This window comes from Cibotium barometz, chromosome 53 (assembly GCF_041138505.1).
Source record: "Cibotium barometz isolate CiBa-2024 chromosome 53, ASM4113850v1, whole genome shotgun sequence".
NCBI lineage: Eukaryota > Viridiplantae > Streptophyta > Polypodiopsida > Cyatheales > Cibotiaceae > Cibotium > Cibotium barometz.
Window position 1 is genome coordinate 31960589 of NC_141098.1, and position 7196 is coordinate 31967784.

Consider the following 7196-nt stretch of genomic DNA (forward strand, 5'->3'; position numbering starts at 1 on the left):
TGGACCACTGCAAGTAGCCCAACTCTAGCACCAAGATATTATCCTACACCAAAAGTGCGACCACAGATCACACCACAACAATGTTTCTCTCACTATGACAATCGGATTGTAGGGGAGCCAACTCCGCCTCCCATAAATGCACCTCTTGAAATGCGGGTAACAAGATCTTTTGAGAGGGTTGCTGAGGCAGGTAATAGGAGACCCACACTAATTTGGGATGCATATGGACTATCTTACCACAGAGAGGAACCACTGAGAGTGAGAGTCTGTAGGCCTGATGATGAGTATTCAAGACGAGTAATGCCATCAACTCTTCAGAAACTAGTAAAGAAGTACGAAGGGTCGGGAGATCCATATGACCATGTAGCAGCATTTAGGCAAGCTATTCGAGTTGACTGACAAAAGCATACGCAAATTGAAGGATTTGGTCTCACTCTTGAGGGAAAGACCCTTGCTTGGTTTCAGGCACTAGAGGCTTCAAACAAATCTTCTTTAACAAGTTTTGGAAGAGAGATTCATTGCTGCTTTTTCCTTGATGGGGATTCAACATGACATAGTAGCAAACATCTACTCTTTCAAGCAAGGCAAGACTGAGAGTGTTAGAGACTGTGTAAATAGGATGAAGCAATACATTAATCGTTGTCCAGAAGATGAGAAGCCCACCCAGAGTCGATTAATTTCTCTCTTCTTAAAAGGACTCAAAAATTCAACACTGCACACACATCTCTATGCAAAGAAGCATACAAATTTCAATGAGTGTTGCCATGATGCTATGGACTTCACAGATAACTTCAAATTCCAAGATGGTATTGGCCCTGAGGTGCAACCTAGAGATCAGTGGGGTGATGACCAAAGTTCAGGGTCTAGCGCACCAGTAAATACAGACCAGATAGCTAACCTAGTACTAAGGAGATTGGGACAAACCTATCGCCCACCCATGCAGCCCCCACAACAGCAGCAGAGCGAATGAGGAGTGTACTACCTACAGGTCCTCATCTTTGTGGAGCATGTGGCGATAACCATAAAACCAAAGAATGTAATACCTTTTCTCCTCTAGTCACAAACCAACCCACAAAGAAGTGGTGCCAGGCCTGTGCTTGGAATTATACCCACACCACACAGGAATGTACTCGCATTGCAAGAATGAGACAAGAGCGTGAGCAGTAAAGGGGTGCAATGCTCCACAAATGTATCTCAACAGTATGCTAATTTTGAACGTAAGCCACCGATGGCACAAGAGCAAGCACGACCTATGCTTGGAGCTCAACCTCCTGCTCCTGGGACTGCTCTTGTGAGGTTTGTTGACTATGACAATTCAAATATGTGTAGGGACTTGGTAAACTCAAGCTATGTGGAGGAGGAATATGCATCATATTCATCCAAGGAAAATCTCTTTGAAAGACCCGCATATCCAAGCCAAGCACTGGAGCCTCGATCGGGGGAACAAAATTCTTTGATGTTGCTAGGCAGCTACCAACCTAGGACTCAAGGCCCCTCAGGTCAATGGCAGCAAAGGAAAGTAGAAGCCAAACTAATGGGCCCCTGTTATGAGTGCGGAGAAGCCCATTGGGCTCGTGATTGTCCACATCGCCAAAGGCAAGCAACTCGATCCAATACAACAGTACCACAGTTTCCACCAATTGAAAGATATTGTCTAGGGTGTTGTGTAGAACACTTTCCAAAGGATTGTTTGCTGAGACCACATGAGGAAGGCACCTCTCAACCGAAGGTCTCACTCAACTTTATAGAGGCAGTTCCATCGCCACCTTCATCAGAGAATGAGGATGTCGTGCCACTTAGAGTCATGACTAGATCACAGATACGAAATGCCGAAATACAAACTGATGAGACACCTCGAACTAGGGATGCAAAGGCAAATCTAGTGGACAAGACCCTACATTCCAATAGAAAAAGGACCACTAGGAGGAAAAAGAACCGCAACAAGCAAACTAAGAGTGCATCCACTAGTTCTCAAGAAGTCTCTTAACAAAACATGAAGGATCAAGCTTTTACATCCCAAGAAGTGCATGAGGAGCATCAACCTCAACCTGGGACTAGTGCTAAACAAGATGAGGCTATTATTACAACCGAGGATAGTTCAGGGGGTTCTGTTTTTGTGGATAAGGTGAACGAGACTCTAGATGCCATTATTGATGCTCATAGAAGTCGCATTGCAGCTTTATCTGAGCTACCCAAGAAGCTTCAAGAATACCCAAACCCTCGTGAGGAGAAGATCAATCTAGCTGTACATCAGCAACTCATTAGGGAAGCTCAATCAATACTTGAGGGCCCACCTCCACCTATCCCTCAGGGCCCCACATTTCTTAAGCCAACATTAGAAACCATACCAAAAGTGACATCAAGTTGGAAAATGAAAAGTGAGCTGATCTCACAAGCTCATAGCGAGAAGTCTGCACCAATTGACACCCCATTGAAAGAAGGCATTCTGCCACCACCTCGTCTTGCCTTGCCTTCCCATGCAATGATGAAGTTATTGATACTAACGAGGACATGGCAAATGCGATGTGGGCAGCAGTTCATGAGAAAGTTAATGAGAATATGTCCTCTATTATTTCACCTCCATTCTCTGAAGTGGATTTTACTAGGGGCACAGAAAACAACTGTAGACACCCAAGCATCCAGGAGGAAGTTCAAACAATTGTTTCTCCTAGAAGTAAGCATACAATGAAAACCTTACCATCTTATTTGGGAGAATATGAGAACTATTCTCAAACCTTAAGGATACCCTCCATGCATAGAAGGTTGACAAAGGAGATGGATATGGGTATCTTGCAAGCTATTTTGTCAGCACCAGTGGCTTGTACCTTACCTTTGCTTGATTTGATAAAGCTTCGACTAGGGTTGTGGAATGATATTGCCACATTTTTGACAGAGCAGGTATTGCTACAAAAGGGTCACCAACCATCAATGTGATATACACCCTGAGACAAAGCATGTTATGCCAGTTCTTATCAACAAAGTAGGAAAATTTTGTGAGAATGATCAGGGAAATGCTACCCTCCCATTAGAAGTGCGAAAAGTAGCTTCAACTGCAATACTTGATAGTGGTGCAAGAGTGGGCATTGTGACAAGGTCCATTTAGGAAAAGTGGGGCAAACGAGCTATTAGGAGTACAAGGATGCGCTTGCAGCTAGCAGATGGAAGCTTAGAACACCCCATTGGGTTGCTAGAGAACATATTGGTCACCAAATGTGGAATTGAATATGAGCACACATTTGCAGTAGTGGATTTTGGAAAGCATCCAAACTATGAAGTGATACTGGGTAAACCATTCATGCGACAATTTCAAATGATTCAAGATTGGGGATACAATTATTTGTACCTCCGACATGATTCTGTCATCACAAGGGTCAACCTAAAGAATCACTCATATCGTGATGTAACAAGGTCTCCAATAGATGAGTTTGATTTTGCTTCATCTGAGGGCTCAAGAGTTACATTGTCAGATGGGCGAGAAGATCTGTGGATGTGTGGAGCCTCATGTAAGGATTTCAACACTGAGAGACTTAAGGGTAATCGAAGTGTATCAGATGAGGCATACATTCCACAACCCTTCCCTGAGCACTTAATTGATCCCCTAGAATGGAGTCATGTCCTTGCAACATTATCGACATGTGCTTTACCTAAGCCAATTCAATTTTTGTGACTCAGATGGATATGAAATTATTCCTATACGAATGGTACAACCACGTGACCTTCTAGATGATTTATACTATGGGGATGCATCCACAGCACTGCATGTAGAGGAAGTCTCAGTGGAGGATATAACACTCGAATCTACTAATGATGCTGATTAGGAAGATGGATGGGACTCTGATTTTGATGATGATGTGATAATCCCTGAGGAAGAGTTAGGAAAGGCACACCTACTCTTGAGAGGAAGGTAGGTTCAAATAGAGATCCCTCGAAGTCGACCTAAACATAAATGCTGTAAGAGCCATAAGAGAATCCGTAAACAAGATGAGAGGGAATGACGTGAGAGAATACAAAAAGAAAACGAGGTGTTTAAGAACGAACACTCTCGACCACCACCTCACTTCTCAGGAAAGAATGGATATCTATACTATCCAAGCACAAGATAGTATCAAAGACCAAGTAAAACGATCAGATGGATTCCAACCAAGAGAAAAGCTAAAAACTGTTAGCAAAAATCGCAAAAAAACAAAGAGACCAAAACAAAAACTCAAGTCTCAAACAGATTCAAAAGAGAGTGTCGCAAGTGCAAAGATAAAGGTTGAACGAAAAACTCTGATGCAAGATTGCAAAAGAGAGCTCAAAATTGCATGGTCTTCAATTAGTGATGACTCAAGTGGACAAGAACAAGGTCTCAATGTTCCCCCCAACTTCACACAGTACACTCTTCAAGATCGGAAGATTGTTCTTCAATAGCCCATGTGACAAAAGCCAAGCATGCCAGGGATTTCATATGATGGTCTAGAAGATGCAATAAAATTTGATATCGCTGAGCTAGGAGAAGAGCCTCGCTATGTGTGGATTGCCACAGACTTGTCCTTAGATGAGGAGAAGTTATTAATTCAAACAATAAAGGAGTATCACGATGTTTTTGCTTGGAGTTATAAAGACCTCAAAGGAGTTGATCCAAGCATATGTCAGCATACAATTCCATTGCGAGAGGATGCAAAGCCTTCCAAGCAACGTCCTTATACTTACAATGCGAATTTTGCACGAAAGATAAAAGAAGAAATAGACAAGCTCTTAGAGGCAAAATTTATGAGATTGAACACACTGAATGTGTCTCCTCTATTGTAGTGGTGCCCAAGAAAAATGGAAAACTTTGAGTATGTGTAAACCTCAAGAAGGTAAATGCAGCTACTGTACATGATCATTACCCACTTCCAATCACGGATCATGTTTTGGAACGTGTTGCAGGGAAAAAGGCATATAGTTTCTTGGATGGATTCTCCAGTTACAATCAAGTGTCAAATTGATCCAAAGGATCAACACAAGACAGCCTTTGCTACTGAAGATGGCATCTTTGCCTATCGTGTTATGCCATTTGGTCTAACAAATTCACCTGCAACCTTTCAGCGGGTTAATGACTCATGTATTCAAGGAGTACCTTAGGTTGTTTCTTGAGATCTTCATGGATGATTTATGTGTTCACTCACAAGAGCGTGATGATCATATAGAACACCTCAAACTTGTGTTTCAAAAGTGTCAAGTTTATCGTATATGCTTGAATCCTGACAAGTGCAAATTCATGGTAAGACAAGGAAAGATTTTGGGCCATATTGTTTCTCGCAATGGTATTTCAATAGATATGGATAAAATTGATGTCATTGTCTCATTACCTCGTCCTATCAACCCTAAAGGGGTTCAAATATTCATGGGACATTGTGGCTATTATCGTCGATTCATCTACATGTACGCTGTCCTAGCCAGACCATTACATGCTCTTCTTGTAAAGTTTAATTGGACTGACGAGTGTGAGGAATCCTTTGAAAAGTTGAAGCAAGCATTAGTGTCTGCACCCATCTTACGGACACCAGATTGGAACCAAATCTTTCATGTCCATATTGATGCTTCAAACTTCGCAATTGGATGTATTTTGGCTCAATCGGGAGAAAATAATAAGGATTTCCCAATCTCATATGCTAGTCCTCGACAGTTGAACAATACTGAGAAGAATTATACCATAACAGAAAGAGAAGGTTTATCCATGATATATGCAGTGAAAAAGTTTCGCCATTACCTTTTGGCAAACAAATTTAATATATTTTTTGTGGACCATCAAGCACTGCTATATTTGGTGAATAAACCTTGTGCCATTAGGAAGTGAATGGGGTCTTCTTGGGCCCTTTAATTTACCCAAGCCTAATCAAGGTGATTAAGGAATAGCCAAATGGGGGGTTGCCATGTGGACTGAAATGTTGGGTTTGTAAGAGAGGTGTAAGAGTAGTCAAAGGGTGCACTTTTTTCCCCAAAAAGGGGGGGAGGCAATTTTACAATTTTTCGACCTCCATAAATTCTACATACAAGCTCCGATTTGAGCGGAGATTATAGATCCGTGATGTATGCATCAAGAGCTTTCCATAGATATGTTACATGATATGGTTTTGTCTGCTAGATTTTAAATTCCATTTTCCCTCCAAAATTCAAATTCGAATAAAGTAGCCGTTTTGAAGCTTCTAATTAGAAAACGTTTCTTCTTAAGAGAAAAGGTTTGACTCCTTAAACTGCCAAATAAAAGGGCCCAAGAAGCCTTCCATTGAGGTCCTAATGAACTGGAAGGATTGTGAGGTGGTTTGTCATCCTTCTTGAGTTTGATTTTGAAGTGGCAGTCCGAAAAGGAACAACTCATCTTAGGGCAGATCATTTGTCTCGAATCACCTTTGGAGAAGCTCCTGTGGGTGTGGATGATGATATGTTAGATTCAACACTTTTCCTTGTAGAGACATCTCCTAAATGGTCTGAACCCATCTTAGAAATTTTGACAAGTGGGCAGATACAACTAGCGGGTCCTAATGTGGACCTATGGCGACCATTCATGTTAATCTCAGGGAGATTATATCGTTAGGGTAATGATGGAGTGTTGCGGCTTATACCTAACCATGACCAATATGAGGAGATCTTGGAATGGGCACATGAGGGTATTGGTGGAATCCATGCATCAGCTACTACTTGTGTGTGACGTATAACTCAGGATGGGCAATGGTGGCCTACCATGCATGCGAATGCTGAAAAATTTGTTCGTAACTGTGCTTCATGTCAAATTCAACAACCAATTCATAATGTCACATTATTCCAAATTTCAACTACACCAAGTTGGAGTAAGTATATTGTGGACTATCTTCAGCATGGTCATATTGATCGAACAATTCCTAAATATCGAAAGCATGCTATTGAAGTTGAAGCGGCCAACTATATGCTAATAGAGGGCCAACTCTACAAGAGAGGCAAGGATGGCAACTTGCGCATGTGTGTATGTGAAGCTGACTACTTGAAAATCTTGACTCATGCACTTGCAGGTATTGGGGGTGGACACTTGTCGGGCAATACCACAGCTAAGTTGATTAGGTGGTCTGGGCTTTGGTGGCCAACCTTACAAATGGATGCCAAAGAATATGTAAAACGTTGTGATGATTGTCAAAGGACCAAACCTCCCATCACAAAGGACAATATGCCATTACGGCCTATGTTAAGCACACGTGCTT